At 47.9% G+C, this 17686-nt stretch overlaps 1 protein-coding gene across 2 annotated transcripts in view; it reads right to left on the reverse strand.

Moving 5' to 3' along the window:
* GNG2 (G protein subunit gamma 2) overlaps positions 1 to 17686 on the reverse strand; it is a 32815-nt gene that overhangs the window by 14034 nt on the left and 1095 nt on the right. The gene's annotated exons all lie outside the window — the stretch shown is intronic.

Consider the following 17686-nt stretch of genomic DNA (forward strand, 5'->3'; position numbering starts at 1 on the left):
GACAAGGGAGTGGAAAAACCGAGCTTGTTTCCATGGCAACAGCTTCCTTATCCCTTTGGCTGCATCCCATCCCTCCTGGCAAACCCAAACAGGAGAGCTGGGATGGGCACCTGGTTCAGCCCCAATTGCTGATACCAGAATTGTTTGGGATGGAAAGAACCTTAAAAATCATCCAATGTCACCCCCATGCCATGGGTAGGGATCCCTTCCACCATCCCAGACTGCTCCAAACTCTGTCCAGCCTGGCCTTGGACACTTCCAGGGATCCAGGGGCCCCACCATCCTCCCATTAAAAAATTCTTCCTTATATCTGTGCCTGAATCAACTCTCTTTAGGATTAAAACTCTTTTTGCTGTCACTCCAGGCCCTATAAAAACCAGTCCTCCTTTAGAAGGTTCCTTCAGGCCCTCCAAGGGACTCTGAGCTCTCTCTGGATCCTTCCCTTCTCCAGGTGAGCATCCCCAGCTATCCCAGAGCATTTTTAAGCATGGGAATTACCAAGCCAAGACAAAAGCACGTTTTTCTCTTCCCCCATTTTTGCAGAGCTCAGCACTGGGATTGGCTCTGTCAGAGGTGGGGTGTGCCCTTCACTCACCTTGTGGGAAGCTCAGATGGAGTCAGGAGGCTCCAGCCTCACATTCCTGCTGTGTCCCCTGTCCCTGGAGCAGCCCGTGGGCATCGCGTGCAGGGCAACCTCAGCTGCTTTCGTTTTCTCTCAGGCCCCAACTGAAGGCTCAAACTGAAGCAAACAGGAACCAACCTCAACTTCCTTTTTTTGTTTTTAGGGGTTTTGTGGTTTTTCGTGGTTTTTTTTTTTAATATATTGTTCAGGTGAAAGATCAGCAGCTCTGGTCCCTCCTGCCGCCGTTCCTACAAGGTTTTGGCTCACTCCCCCTCAGTGCCACAGACCTGCTCCAGGGTGGGAAAAAGTATCCAGAGCCATGGGAATGCCACTAGGGAATGCACTGGTAGTTGAGCAAACCCCCAGGCTGCTTTAGGGTTGTTATCTGGGGGAAAATCCTGGGAAAAAGTGCTGGTGCACAAGGGATAACCCCAGTAGTGGGAGCAGATCAGGCTCTGGGTGTTCCCTCACCTCGGTCAAATACTGGGGAACCAGGATGCCCAAACTCTGAGGGATAAAATGGAATAACATGCCCAAATATCAGGGAACAAGGATGCCCAAATACCAGGGAACAAGGAGGCCCAAATTTTGAGGAATAAGATGGAATAACATCCCCAAATACCAGGGAATAAGGATGCCCAAATTTTGAGGAATAAAATGGAATAACATCCCCAAATACCAGGGAACAAGGATAGCCAAATTCTGAGGGATAAGATGGAACAAAATGCCCAAATATCAGGGAACAAGGATGCCCAAATACCAGGGAACAAGGACAGCCAAATTCTGAGGGATAAGATGGAATAAAATGCCCAAATATCAGGGAACAAGGATGCCCAAATACCAGGGAACCAGGATGCCCAAATTCTGAGGGATTAAATGGAATAACATGGGAACGAGGAATACCAGGGAACCAGGATGCCCAAATTCTGAGGGATAAAATGGAATAACATGCCCAAATATCAGGGAACAAGGATGCCCAAATACCAGGGAACAAGGACAGCCAAATTCTGAGGGATAAGATGGAATAAAATGCCCAAATACCAGGGAACAAGGATGCCCAAATACCAGGGAACAAGGAGGCCCAAATTTTGAGGAATAAGATGGAATAACATCCCCAAATACCAGGGAACAAATATGCCCAAATACCACGGAATAAGGATGCCCAGATTCTGGAGAATAAAATGGAATAACATGCCCAAATACTAGGGAACAAGGATGCCCAAATACCAGGGAATAAGGATGCCCAAATTCTGAGGAATAAAATGGAATAACATGCCCAAATACCAGGGAACCAGGATGCCCAAATTCTGAGGGATAAAATGGAATAACATGCCCAAATACCAGGGAACAAGGACAGCCAAATTCTGAGGGATAAGATGGAATAAAATGCCCAAATATCAGGGAACAAGGATGCCCAAATATTGAGCAATGCCCAGCTACTGGGGAATTCATGATGCCCAAATACCAAGGAATACAAATGTCCACATAAAGGGCAAATAAGGAATTCTCACATGCCTGGGGAATAATGATGGCCAAAGACTGAGGAATAAGGATGCCCACAAAGAGGGAATAAAGAATTCCCACCTACTTGGGGAATAAAAATGCTGAAATATTGAGGAATAATGATATCCAAATACTGGGGAACATGGACACCCAAATCCTGGGAAATTCAGGGATACCCAAATCCTGAGGAATAAGGATGCCCATATAAGGGAAAAAATTATTCCCAGATACTTGGGGAACAAAAATGCCCAAATTCTGAGGAATAAGGATGTCCACATAGTAGGAAATAAGAATGTCCAAGTACAATGAGCAAGGTTGACCAAATATCAGTGAATAAAAATGGCCAAATATTGGAGAATTCAGGGCTGCTGAAATAACAGGGAATAAGGACGCCCAGATAGTGAGGGATAAGAAAACCCATACAGAGGGAAATACAGATTCCCAGATATGTGGGAAACACAAATGCCCAAATACTTGGGAACAAGGATATCCAAATTTTGAGGAATAAGAATGTTCAAATACTGAATGATAAGGATGCCCGGATACCAGGGAATAAGGATGTCCAGGTACTGGAAAACAAAGATGCCAAGCTACTGGAAAATAAAATGCCCAAATACTGAGGAATAAGGATGTCCAAATCCTGAGGAATAAGGATTCCCAGATCCCGAGGAATAAGAATGTCTAAATACCAGGGAATAAGAATGCCCAGATACTGGAAAATAAAGATGCCCAGATTCTGGAAGATAAAATGTCCAAATACTGAGGAATAAGGATGTCCAAATTTTGGGGAATAAGGATGCCCAAATGCCAGGGAATAAGGATGTCCAAATCCTGAGGAATAAAGATTCCCAGACCCTGAGGAATATGGATGCCCAAATACCAGGGATTAAGGATGCTCAGATACTGGAAAATATGGATGCCCAAATTTTGGGGAATAAGGATGTCCAGATCTGAGGAATAAGGATGTCCAAATTTTGGGGAGTAAGGACATCCAGATCCTGAGGAATAAGAATGCCCAAATACCAGAGAATAAGGATGCCCAGATACTGGAAAATAAAGATGCCCAAATACTGACGAATAAGGATGTCCAAATTTTGGGGAATAAGGCCGTCCAGATCCTGAGGAATAAGAATGCCCAAATCCCAGGAAATAAGAATGCCCAAATTTTGAGGAATAAGGATTCCCAGATATGGGGAGCAAGGCTGGCATCTCGTCCTGCTGTGACTGAGAAGGGAAGGGGCCAGGCTGTCACATGCTGTGACACCCCAGCAGGGCAGATAAGGGCACACATCCTGTCACACCACCTCCAACCCCAACCCTGCTCTCCACCAGGGCTCAGCCCTGTCAGGCTGCACTTGAGTGAAAATGAAAATGCCTTAAGGTTTCATGGGGTTTTTTGGGGGGTTGGGCTGGGTTTTTAAGGTTCAATAAAATGTTAAACAACACCCAGAGGTCACCAGGAGGGTGCTGCAGCACAGGAGTGGAGGAGAGGAGATCACACAGCTTGAGAAATTCCCCAAAATCCATGCATGGACCAGAGTATCTCCAGCACAAAGGCCACAGAATCCCAGAGTGTTCTGGGTTGGAAGAAACCTTAAAGCTCATCCCATTCCAGCCTTGAAGCTCATCCCACTCCAACATTCAAGCTCATCCCATTCCAACCCCCAAGCTCACCCGATCCCAACCCCCAAGCTCATCCCACTCCAACCTTCAAGCTCATCCCATTCCACCCCCAAGCTCACCCCATTTCAACCTCCAAGCTCATCCCATTCCACCTTCAAGCTCACCCCATTCCACCTCCAAGCTCATCCCATTCCACCTTCAAGCTCACCCCATTCCACCTCCAAGCTCATCCTACTCCAACATTCAAACTCATCCCATTCCAACTCCCAAGCTCATCCCATTCCACCTCCAAGCTCATCCCATTCCACCTTCAAGCTCATCCCACTCCAACATTCAAACTCATCCCATTCCAACCCCCAAGCTCACCCCATCCCAACCCCCAAGTTCACCCCATTCCAACCCCCATGCTCATCCCATTCCAGCCTTGAAGCTCATCCCATTCCACCTTCAAGCTCACCCCATTCCAACTCCCAAGCTCATCCCATTCCAACGTTCAAGCTCATCCCATTCCAACCCCCTTCCACCACCCAGGCTGCTCATCCAACCTGGCACTGACATTTCCAGGGATTGGGAATCCACAGCTTCTCTGGGCAACCTGTGCCAGGGCCTCACCACCCTCCCAGTCAGGAATTTCTCCCTTATCAGCTCATCCAGCTCTGAACTCCTGACCCTTAATTAAGGGAAGCAGCCAAGAGCTATTATTTCATGTTAATTAACATATCCAGCCACGGGTTTCAGTTTTTTAACATCCTGCTCTTAAGTACTGGCCAGGGTGAAGATAAGGATCTTGATGGGAAGATGGGAAATGAGGATTGAAAGGGAAGGGAAGATGAAGGGAGAGCTGCAAATGGAGTTGTTTCTCCCAGGATCACATTTCCGAGAGGATTTGGAAAAGGACAAATCCACCTTGGAATGGGTGGAAAAGAGGGGGAAAAAGGGGAAAAAGAGAAGGGAAAAAAAGAGGGAAAAAAAAGAGGGAAATAAAGAGGGAAAAAAAGAGGGGAAAAAAGAGAAAAAAAGAGAAAAAAAGAGGAAAAAAAGAGGAAAAAGAAAGAGAAAAAAAGAGAAAAAAAAGAGGGGAAAAAAGAGGAAAAAAGAGAAAAAAGAGGAAAAAATAAGTTGAAAAAAGGGTATAAAAGGAGGTGGGGAAAAGAGAAATAAAAAGGGAAAAAGAGAGGAAAAAAGGAGGAAAAAAGGGGTGAAAAAAAGGAAAAATAATTTTCCCCTGTGCATTCTCTATTTCCACAATCCATAACTCTGAAAAGGAATTTTCTGCAGCATGCATTCCTGCAAGTCACCCCAAATTCAAGGCTGGGGAATGGTTTGACTCCATTATCTCAGGGATTTTCTCCAACCTAAATGATTCCATAATTTCCCAATCCCTGCTCATTGGTGTGGGGGCACAGCCAACCCGAGGAACTGGGACAAAACCTTGCCCTGATTTGGTTAAAATATCCTATTTTAGGGGCATCCTCCATGTGACCACAGAAAATGGGGAGGAAAATGTGAATTTTGCCACGCTGCTGGGCCCACCCCTCTGCAAATCAATTTTCAGCTCAAATAAACCAAATAAACCCCAAATATCTTTTTTTTTTTTTTTTTTTTTTTTTGCTAGAGCCTCATCATTTTCCCCAAAAAAACCCTCCTGCAGCAGGCAAAGCCTTGGGCTGCAGAAACCCTCGTGATGAGGAATCATCCCCCGATGATTTCACCCCCATCAAACCTTTATTAGAATTTTATTTTAAGTAACACTCACAGGGAGCCCAATGACCCTTTCCAGCCTCTGGGAATCACCCAACAAGTGACATCAGCACAGAAACAACCCCGTTAAGCAGCCCCATTAATCTGAGCCCCTCTCCCCTCAGGAATTACCTGAGACTGCTTTAATTAGGTATCCACCGTGCAAAAGAATTAATTAATTGGTGATAAGCACCTGAACCACATTACTCATAAGGCTCTATTTCAAGCTTCAAATACAGCAAACAGGTCACAGCCCAGCTGAGAGTGTAGACAGAATTCCCAGGGCTCCTGCCTGGTATTTCTCTTCCCATCCTTGTCGTGGAAAGAACAAGGCTGGGAATTTTTTTATCTTTTTTTTTTTTTTTTTGATTATTATTAATTTTCCTTCCATCCTTGGAAGTTTTGGACAGGGTTTGGAGCAACCTGGGATAGTGGGAATTGTCCCTGTCCATGGCAGGGGGTGGGATTGGGTGATTTCAAGGTCTCCTCCAACCCAAACCAGTCAGGAATTCAATTTTTTTCCAGTTTTTTTCACAGCTGCTGCCTTCAGAACTACTCCAATAGTGTCTGCACCACATGGAGATGGGAGTTCTGGGATAATTTGGGGGGATTTGGTGTGTTTTAGGTGTGGGTTGTGGGGTAAAACACACCAAATCCCCCAAAATTATCACCGTTATCTTGGGGCTGTGAGGGTTTCACATCCCTGAGAGAGCAGTGAATTTATAAAGCATCTGCTGAGGGCCACAGCACAATGGGCAGGGGGAGGGTCCACATGGAATGAGGAGAAAAAAGATGAAAAGGAGAGGAAAAAAGGGTATAAAAGGAGAGGGGAAAAAAAAGAAATAAAAAGAGGGAAAAGAGAGGAAAAACAAAAAAAAGCAGAAAAGAAGGGGAAAAGGGGGGCAAAAAGAAGGAAAAAAATAAAAATTTTCCCAGTGCATTTTGTATTTCCACAATCCATAATTTTGAAAAGGACTTAACTGTGGCTCATGCTGGCTCTGACACTTCACAGCCTGGCAAAGCTGAGGCTGTGAGAGGGGTTCTCCAAGCTGAGGGGGATGAGGGCAGGGATGAAGGCAGGGATGGAGAAAGAGGTGTAGGCAGGGATATGGACAAGATCTGGGCATGGATGTGGTCAGGGATGCTGTCTCAGGCTGGAAATGGGAGTTTTTATTCTATCCCCACCTGTCAGAGCTGGGCAGTTCTCTGCTGTCCATGGGCAGTTTTTCCTTTATCTCTGCCCCAGCCAACCCTCCCTCCAGGAGATCTCTGCTGTCCATGGCCACTGAGTGTCCCTGCAGGGCTGATCCAATCCCAGCATCCCATGGGGAGATGCTCCGCCCAGGGGAGGAGCCAAGCATTCCTCCCTGGATCCAATCTGAGCCTGGCCCAGCACAGCAGCCTTTGCCCCCTGCATTGCCAGAGGAGCAGCTTTCTGCTGCCCTGCATGGCCAGAGGGAGCCCAGGCCCATCTGCAGCAGCCCTGGAGCTGCAGAGGAAAACTCCCCCCTTGTGCAGGATCCGTGCTGCAGCAGAGCCACAGCTGGCACTGCAGGAGGGCTGAGCCCCCCTGGGATGGGGCTGGGACACCCCCTGACACACAGGGGGCAGGGCATGGTCTGGCTCTGTCAGTGGTGGTGTTTTCTTTTTTTGTAGTATTGCATTTGTATTTTTAATTTCCCTAATAAAGATCTGTTATTCCTATTCTGCAGGAGGGCTGAGCCCCCATGGGATGGGGCTGGGACACCACCCTGACCCTCAGGGTGTCAGGTCTACTCTGACTGTGGCAGTGGGGTTTTTTTGTTTGCACTATTGCATTTGTATTTTAAATTTTCCCAATAAAGAACCATTATTCCTACTCCTGTATCTTTGCCGGAGAGCCCCTTAATTTCAAAATTACAATGATTCGTAGGGAGGGGGTTTACATTTTCCATTTCAGGGATGGAAAGGCTCCTGCCTTCCTTAGCGCACACCTGGCTTTCCAAACCAAAACTGATGCACACAGGGATGCACACAGGGATGCAGGCAGGGATGCACACAGGGATGAGGTGGGGATCTGGGCAGGGCTGCAGGAGCGGATGCAGGCAGGGATGCACACAGGGATGCAGGCAGGGATGTGGTGGGGATCTGGGCAGGGCTGGAGCCCTGGCAGAGCTCAAACCAGGTTATTCGGGCGGGCTGGCAGAAGTAGGTTGTTGGTGCTGCTGCTCTGACCCATATTATCCCAATTAAATTTAACTCCCTGCCCCTGTGTCCCCTGTGCCCTGCAGCATTCCAGGCTGCAGCTGGCCCTGTTTTTGGAGGCAGGGCGTACACCTGGGTCCTGCCCAGCAATGAGGAGAGGAGGGCACGGCCAGCGTGGCAGAACTGGGGCAGCATTTCTGATCCAGGCTTTCCACAGCTGCTCCAATAAGTGGCTGCATCACAGGATGGGAATTCTGGGATAATTTTGGGGGTTTGGTGTGTTTTAGGTGTGGGTTGTGGGGTAAAACACACCAAATCCCTCCAGGTTATCACAGTTATCTTGGGGCGGTGATGATTTCAGGTCTCACATCCCTGAGAGAGCAGTGAATTTATAAAGCATCTGCTGAGGGCCACAGCACAATGGGCAGGATGAGAATCCACGTGGAACAGGGTTTAGCAGGATTCTGAGGGGGGAAAAAGGAAAAAAAGGTATAAAATGAAGGGGAAAATAAAGATAAATAAAAAAAGGGGGAAAAAAGGTATAAAAGGAAGGGGGGAAAAGAGAAATAAAAAGAGAGGGGGAAAGGGTATAGATGGAAGGGGGAAAAAAGATAAATTAAAAGAGGAAAAATAGAGGGGGAAAAGGGTATAAATAGATGGGGGAAAAAAGAGAAATAGAAAGAGGACAAAGAGAAAAAAAAAGGTATAAATGGAAGGGGGGAAAGGAGAAATAAAAAGAGGTAAAATAGAGGGAAAAAGGGGATAAATGGAAGGGGGGAAAGAGAAATAAAAAGAGAGAAAAAAGGAAAAATGATATAAATGGAAGGGGGGGAAAGAAATAAAAAGAGAGAAAAAGGTATAAAAAGAAGAGGAAAATAAAGAGAAATAAAAAGAGGAAAAAAGGGTATAAATGGAAGGGGGGAAGGAGAAATAAAAAGAGGGAAAAGATGGGAAAAGGGTATAAAAGGAAGGGGGGGGAAGAGAAGTAAAAAGAGGGAAAAAAGAGGGAAAAGGGGTATAAATGGAAGAGGGGAAAGAGAAATAAAAAGAAGAAAAAAGAGGGAAAAGGGGTATAAATGGAAGGGGGGAAAGAGAAATAAAAAGAGGAAAAAAAGAGGGGAAAAGGGTATAAAAGGAAGGGGGGGAAAGAGAAGTAAAAAGAGAGAAAAAAGGGGGAAATGGTATAAATGGAAGGGGAGGGAAGAGAAATAAAAAGAAAAAGGTATAAAAGGAAGGGGGAAAAAGAGAAATAAAAAGAGGAAAAAGAGAGAGGAAAAAGGGGTATAAAAGGAAGGGGGGAAAGAAGAAATAAAAAGAGAGAAAAAAAGCAAAAAAGGAGGAAAAAAAGGGGGGCATGTGCTTAGCATCTTCCCTTTGCTCCAGGCCTGACCCACCTACATTTTCCCTGACCACACTGCTCCTGCTTCATTTATCCCACTGCCAGAGCTTTGATCCTTCTGGAGTCACTGCCTTGTGTTAAATATTCTATACGTGCTTTTTAAATATAATTTATACAAATTTATATCATTTGTATAATAATATCTTTATATAATTCACAAGTTTGAGCTTACTAGTTTAACGTTAATTTCTCTTTTTCCATAGTTTGCATGTTTTTCCCATCAACTACTGCATACCCTGTATTTTCTCCTTTTGCAAGGAGTTGTATCTCTGTTAGCTAACATCACTCCCAAAGGCCTATTTTGGAGTGTCTCTGCTAGTATGCTTTTATTATTTTATTTTATGTTATTTTATGTTATTTTGTTTTATTTTATTTTATTTTATTTTTCCCGTATCCAACTTTCTGGTTTTCTGTCCCATTTTTTCCAGATTTTTATCTATTCATCCCCTCTCTCTGTTTTTCACTTTTCTCTAACAACCTAAATACCACTTTTCTTTCTACTACACACACACAAAAAATAAAAAACCTTTTTTCCACACTACTTATCAATACAATACACCTCCCTCCAAGGAGATATAGTGAAGCTTAAAATGCACAATCTACATTATGCACAATATACATTATTATACATTACACAATATACACAATCTACATTACATATACTTTCATTTTTCTATATTCACTCACTTTTATTTCTCATTCCCCAGGTTTAAACACCTTTGCCTGCCCACCTGCTACTGGGAAATTTCTGTTTCACTATTTTCTGTATTTTTCCTGAGCTGTGAAGTCACAGAAGCAGCTGCTTATTGGGGGATCTCAGTTCCAGGCAGGATGTGGATTCCAAACCAGCCTAATTCTTCCATCATTTAATAGAAACACTCACACAGGGCTTAGATTTTCAGGCTTAAAAAAATAATAATAATTTCCTCCCTTATTTGCTGCTTATACCTCTCCTTAAGCCTGGCTGGCTGCATTAAAATAATCTTTTTATTCCCTTTATTCCCCGTTTTTATTCACAGTGTGGAGGGAGGAAGGAGGAGGGAGAGTTTCCCCCAGCTCTGGCATTAAGTGGGGAGTGAGGGAAGCACCAGAGGTGGATGCAAATCCCTGAGCAAGGATGTGAGGCCGAGCAATTCTATTTAATCAGCTGATAAATAATGCAAGGGATTTTGATGGGGCCGGCCCTGCCAGCACCACACAAACACCACCAGGTCTCCAGGATGCTAAAATCCATGGGATGCAGCAAGAACTGCCCCCAAAGCCTTTCCCAGCATGTAAAGATGAAAAAGAGGGTCACTCTGGAGCTCTGTCCCCACCAGGGCCTTGTCCTTTCCCAAGGTTCTGCACAAAGCCATGGAATCCACCATGGAAGGCCTGGTCAATGTTCAGCATTTCCCAAGGTGGGGAAGCTCTGCCTGGGCCCTTCCCAGCAGCAGCCTCAGGCCTGGGGGTTAATTAGAAATTAGAAGAGGTTCAGACAGGTTGTGATGGTTCCCAAAGTGCTGCAGAACCAGAGAGGGGCAGGGAATCCCTGAGGAGGAACCTGGAGCATGGAGAAAACCCAGCCATATTCCTGTGCAACACACCACAACATTCCTGCAGGACATCCTGGGCCCACATGGACTCACAGCCATGGGGACAGCTCTGACCTGCCCTGAGTGATGGGTGGGAGCAGAGATTCCTAATTCCCAACATCCCATCCATCCCTGCCCTCTGTGTCCTGTCCCTCTGTCCTTGTCCCCAGTCCCTCTGCAGCTCTCCTGGAGCCCCTTCAGGCCCTGCCAGGGGCTCTGAGCTCTGCCTGGAGCCTTCTCCTCTCCAGGGAACATTCCCAGCCCTCAGAGCACCTCCATGGCTCCTCTGGGCTCCTGGCACTGGGAATTGTTCCTGTCTCAGGAGGCTCAGACCAAGCCCTGCCTGTTTCTCCCAAGGTTTCTGTGCAGAATCCCTTGGGCTGCAGACATGACAATGACAAATGTCACTGGCACAGACACTGGCACTGCCCTGGTGTCCCCCTGGGGACAGTGGCATTGTGGAGACATTTCCCTGGCACCCCTGACTCTCAACACCTTCTTCATCCTCCTTCCCTGCTCCAAAGCAAAGCCAAAGAGGAATCAAATCAGAGCTGAGCATCTCCCATCAGCTGACAGCTGCTGCTTTCTTACCCAAAACACCCAAAATTACCCCAAAGCACAGCTCCTCAAATCCCACAGCTCCTGCACAGGAACCCACAGCTCCAGGGAGGATTTTAAACCTGAAGAATCCTCTGAGCATCCTTTCAGCCCTGCCCAGACTGTGCCTGTTGGACACCTGGCAGTGCTCCCTGTGCCATCCCAAGGGATGCTCCAACAGGCTCAGTGTTCCTGAACCTCATCCAGCTCCTGGTTTGTCCTCTGTGACACAGCCCAGATGGGAGAACACAGCTCCTGCACACCCCTGCAGGCTCTGGGGGCTGCACAGGGACACTCTGCCTGTCCCCAAGGTGCCACCACCACCGTGGTGGCTCTTCCCTGGCTCAGCACCACCTCTGCTCCTTGGGAAGAGGAACCAGGAAAAAGAAATCATTGAAAGGGAATTGGCAAAAGTTGCAGAGGAATTTCAGTCCCCACCCCTGGAGGGACAGAATAGCCCTGTGGGATGGTGGCACTTGGGGACGTGGGTGGGAATGGCTGCACTTGGAGATTTGAGAGGGCTTTTCCAATTCCGCAATTTCCAATTCCAATTCCTGGCACGACAAACACGACAGCACCCGAACCGAACGTTAATGACCATAATGACCTTAATGACGCTAATTAGCACATGAACCCAGCATGAATTAGCAGTGTCACCCTTCTCCTGCAGGTGCCAGCCCTGGGGACATCGGGGTTCTTCCTACCCAGGCAGGGGCAGGAGGAGAGGGAAGAGAGGGATCCTCAGTGTGAAAAATGCCTATTTTATGATTGGCTTTTCGCAAATATTCAAATGAATATTATATGTGTTGTGTTAGAAAGTTATGCTGTGTTAATTCTCTTAAGTAGTGTGTTAAATATAGTTTTAGGTTATAAAAAAATGTTAAAATAGAAACTATGCTATGTAAGATACTTTTTTTTTAAAGAAAGGACTTGCAGCCACAGGAGACAGCAGCCACAGGACACCTGAATCTTTCAGAGAAAGAGAATTCATTGCTCCATTCTCAGGAGAAATGAACTTCTTCCTGCCTCAAAGGCGCTGTCAGGATTCAGAGGAAGAAGCTGACACTGCCCAGCCAGAATCCTGTGTGTGAATGGAATTTATGCACCATGGATGAGCTGTATGAATATGCAACAGGCTGTTGCTTTTAAGGGTTAATCCTCTGTTAATATGTGTCCTTCTTTGGGCTTATTTTGCCCAGAAAAGGTACCCAGACTGTCCATAACTCTTTGTATTTATTGTCTCATATTGTCCTAATCCAAACTGTCCAAATTATTATTCCTCTAATTGTATTTCTATTTTTATAACCATTTTATTACTATTAAACTTTTTAAATTTTAAAAACAAGTGATTGGCGTTTTTCACACTCAGCACGGATTTACTCCGGGAACGTGCCAGAATCAGGGGGTGGTGACACAGGGCACCGATGATGTCCCCAGGGCACCAATGATGTCCCCATGGTCCCCTCTGCCTGCAGGGATGGGCACGGCAGCAGGAACAGCAGGAAACATCCAGGTTTTGGGGCTGGGATTGTCCCCCTGGCCCTTCAGAAGAGCAGCCCTGTGACCCCAGGAACGCCGAGGAATTTGCAGTGGGAATATCCCGTGCTCTGCCAAGGATTTTCCCCTTTTTCGGGGATTTCATATGAGCACAAATCCCTGAGGAGCACCAAGCAGCTCCTTCCCACCCAGATCCCTCTTGCAGTGCCCATCCAGGACCTTTCCAGCTGTTCCCATTGAGCATTACGGGATGGACAGAGGCAGCTTTCCTTCCCAAAGCCCTCAGGAGAGCAGAGAGGAAGATAAACCTGTTAAACTGAGCCAGCAGCTCAGCCAAAGGAGCTTATTTATCCAGCAGCACCCCTGGAATAACCAACCTGCAGCCCAGGAACCTGCAGGAGAGCAGCAGAGAGCTCCAACCACCAGAGCTCCCCTTGGATAAACTAATTAAGCTGGGCTCTAACGAGGATGATGATGACAGACAAGAGGGGAAGGAAAGTGCTGAGTGAAAAGCCAGGGAAGGACGAGATAAGGTGAAAACTAATTGTGTTTGGGAGGATAAGCAGGTCCTGGTGCAGCTGCTGCTTCCCAGGAATCATCCAGGCTGCCTCAGCTGCAAGGGGCTGATTTTTCAAGGCTTGGCCCAATGTCATTTCAGAAAGGATTTATTTTTTATTCCCACTGATCCTGGTGCTTGGAGTCCATCGTTCCCATGTGAAATGCAGGGGATGAGGGAGTTTAGACTCCAGCCTCAGCATGGCTGCATCTGAGCCCATCCCAGATGGTCTCTTAGATCCCTTCCAACCCAAGCTACCTGTGATTCCCTGATCTGTGATTCTCTGATCTGTCATTCCCTGATCCTGTGATTCCATGATTTCCTGATCTGTCATTTCCCGATCTGTGATTCCCTCATTTGTGATTCCCTGATCCCCTTATCCTGTGATTCCCTGATCTGTGATTCTGTGATTCCCTGATCCTGTAATTTCTTGATCTGTCATTTCCTGATCTGTGATTCCCTGACCTCTCATTCCCTGCCCCTGTCATTCCCTGATCTGATTCCCTGATCCTGTGATTTCCTAATCTTTGATTCCTTGCTCCTGTCATTCCCTGATTCCTTGCTCATGTCACTGCCTGACCCTGTGATTCCCTGATCTGTGATCCTGTGATTCCCTGGTCCTGTGATTCCCTGATTCCTTGATCCTGTCATTCAAAACCTGTGATTCTGTGATCCTGTCATTCCCTGATCTGCGATTCCTTGATCTGTGATTCCCTGATCCTGTCCTTCATTTCCTGCTCTTGCCATTCCCCGATCTGTGATTCCCTGATCCTGTGATTCTCTCATTCCCTGATCTGTGATTCCCTGATCTGTGATTCCCCGATTCCCTGACCCTGTCATTTCCTGATCTGCCATTCCCTGCTCCTGTCATTCCATGATTCCCTGATCCTCTGATTTCCTTATCTGTGATTCCCTGCTCCCTCCATTCCCTGATTCCCTGACCCTGTCATTCATTCCCTGATTCCCTGATCCTGTCATTCATTCCCTACTCCTGCCATTCCCAGCTCCTGCCCCCAGCCTCCTCCCTGCCCACCCAGCGCCTTGATTCCCTTCCACATCCCTAATCAAAGGTATCATTAATTAATTAATTAATTAACCACTGGCCTGATCCAACACTCACACCCCAGCAGCACCATCCCAGCCCCACCCTGGATGGGGTTTGGAGCAATCCTGGCTTCTCCATGGAGCCAAATCCAGCTGGATCCTGCCCAGCTCAGAGCTGCCTCCCTGCAGCCACCCTGAGCATCCCCACCAGGACACCCCTGGCCATTCCCTCAGGGAATTTTGGGTGGACAAAACCCCTCCTGTGCTCTAAAGGGAATGGATTTGGGGGGTTTGCACCACGCATGAGGCACCCAGAAGGAAAAATGCACATGGAAAGCTGAGCAGGGAATAAAACCATGCGAGGACAGGCAAAAAATCCCTGGCTCAGTGGAGCAGGATGCAGCCACATCCTTTCCATGGAATGGGGTTTTATCCCTCCTCCCCACAAAGAGGCTGACCCCAGAGAGGGGGAACAGCAAGAGAAGAGCCTGAAAAGCAAGAAAACCTGAAAATCCAGCTCGTTCCTCTCTCTACCATGCTGGCTGTGAACACACACGGACACATCCCGCTTTCCCCATCCCGCTTTCCCCTCTCCAGGTGAGCACCCCCAGCTCTCCCAGCCTGGCTCCAGCCCTCAGAGCACCTCCATGGCTCCTCTGGGCTCCTGGCACTGGGAACTGTTCCTGTCTCAGGAGGCTCACACCAAGCCCTGCCTGTTTCTCCCAAGGTTTCTGTGCAGAATCCCTTGGGCTGCAGACACGACAATGACAAATGTCACTGGCACAGACACTGGCACTGTCCTGGTGTCCCCCTGGGGACAGTGGCATTGTGGAGACATTTCCCTGGCACCTCTGACTCTCAACACCTTCTTTATGCTCCTTCCCTGCTCCAAAGCAAAGCCAAAGAGGAATCAAATCAGAGCTGGGCATCTCCCATCAGCTGACAGCTGCTGCTTTCTTACCCAAAACACCCAAAATTACCCCAAAGCGCAGCTCCTGCACAGGAACCCACAGCTCCAGGGAGGATTTTAAGCCAACTGAAGCCTGAGGAATCCTTTTCCCATCCCGCTTTCCCCATCCCGCTCCGGGCACAGCAGGGAGACCCTTGGAGAAGCCACGCTGAGGATTGATGCCCCTCGAGCCTGAAATGCTGTTTTTCCAGGGTAAATCCCTAAATCCCAGCCCCAAACGGGGCGATCCAGGGGGAGGGAGGGTCCTGGATGTGCCCTCCTGGAGCATCCCAATGGGATGGGCGGGATGGAGCCGCCCCTGGCAGCGATTTTTGGGGACACGAGGGGTCCGTGGGGCTCCAGCACCGTCTCTCCAGCCCTAATTACTATGGAAACAGCCGGCGCCTGCCTGTCCTCCTTCGGTGACTCACCGGGATTCAGGAGCCCCTGGAATTCCAGCGGGAGCATCTGCGGGGCTGCCGGGTGCGATTGGCACTGCCCACCCCGGGAAAATCGCGTTTATATTGCATTTTCCATTTGGCATGGGGTGGCAAAAGCAGCAGGTGGGGTTGGGGATTAATACCAGTAATAACAGTAATAATATTAAGAATAACAATAACACAATATATAAATAAATATAAATATAAATATAAATATAAATATAAATATAAATATAAATATAAATATAAATATAAATATAAATATGCTTCTTGACCAGCTCGCAGCCATCAATCCATGGGATTCCCTTTAGGATTGCCTGCTCCTGGTCTTGAGAACCCCCATGCCATGAAGCAGCCTCAGTTATCACCTCCCCCAGATGCAAAATGTGCCCCAGCAAGGAGAAAACCCCACGAGATCCTTCGGGGTGGTGCATTATCCACTGGGAGCAAAGCTGGCAGCTCCCAGGGAGGCTGGGAGAGGGGATGGGCACGTGTGGAGAGACCACAGGTCCTCCCAAGGTGGGAATATCCCATTTTTGGGGACAAGGCTGCCTCCAGGCGTTATCCAGGTGATAACGGATCCAGGTGAGCAGCCAGCAGCACATTGCATCAAGCAGCACCCCCTCCCTCCTCCTCCAAGGCTGGAAATGCCTAAAAAAGCCCCAAAATTGGTGCCAAGGAGCAGCTGGGGCCATGCCCGGCCTTGCAGGGCCAGCACAGAAGCTGGGGTGGGATAGGGATCAGCCCATCCCTGAATCCCACAAAACAGGGTGGGAAAAGCCCCTTTAAAACCCTCCAAACCCCGTCCCAGAGAAAGGCTTGGCCCCAGGGCTTTCCTGGCAATAATTAATTGAGTCATATTTCAACGCAGCCAGCGGCCATATGGTTGGAAAAGAGGATTAAAAATCTGCATGCTCCAGTTGCATCCAGGGAAATCCAGTTATGAGGAAAAATCCTCCGTGCCTGGCTGCAGCCTGCTGCCACCCATCCACACGGCCCCAGCCCCTTCTTCAGGAGGGATGATGGATTGGGAGCAATTGGGGGAAATGGGGAAAGAAATGAGAGCAGCAGGAAACGGGGAAAGAAATAAGAGCAGCAGAGGCAGATCACTGCTGCTCCCAGCCCCTGCCTGCCCTTTGGGCACCGCGCTCTAAGTTCATTAGCAGCTCATTAGCGATTGATTAATGAGGGGGTATGGCTGTGCCTCAGGACTGGCCTTAAATCATTTAATAAATATAAATCATTTTGCACCAAGGAGGTGAGAATCGTGGGGGCTCTGACAGGGGTGGGAAGGGTCCTTAAAGCCAATCCCATCCCACTCCCTGCCATCCACACCTTCCCCAAGCCCTGTCCAACCTGGCCTGGAATAATTCCAGGGATTTGGGGCAGCCCCAGCTGCTCTGGGCACCCTGTGCCAGGCCCTGCCCACCCTCACAGCCAGGAATTTCCTCCCAATTTCTATTCCAGAATTTCCCCCTAATTTCTATTCCAAATCTTCCCTGTGCCGGTTTTTTTGCTGGATTCCCCCCCTCCCAGCCCTGGACCGGTTTTCCTCGAGAGATTTTCCCGGGAATCCTTCACCCAGAGCACATCTGGGAAAACACGGATTTGGCTGGAAAGGAGAGGGACATGGCTGTAGGGATGGACCTGCCCGAACATCACCCCCAAATCCCCCCAAGCCAGGCTGGGGCTGATCCCAGCACATGCTGCTTCCTGCAGGGATTTGGGATCGGGAAATCTCCCCATTCCTTCCTTCCCGTGATTACAAAAAAAAAAAAGAAAAAGAAAAAAAAATCAGGGAATAAAGAACACTACGTCTCATTCATCCGCGGAGAAAGCCTCGCCTGTGATGGCAAATCAGCTGATTAAGGAGGATCAAACCCTTTAAATCCAACCTTTGTTGGGAGCCCGAGCTCGCTGCACAAAGCACCTTCGGGTGGGACCCCCCGGGATCCCGG

The sequence above is a fragment of the Zonotrichia albicollis genome, chromosome 6, assembly GCF_047830755.1.
Source record: "Zonotrichia albicollis isolate bZonAlb1 chromosome 6, bZonAlb1.hap1, whole genome shotgun sequence".
In the NCBI taxonomy this organism is placed as follows: domain Eukaryota; kingdom Metazoa; phylum Chordata; class Aves; order Passeriformes; family Passerellidae; genus Zonotrichia; species Zonotrichia albicollis.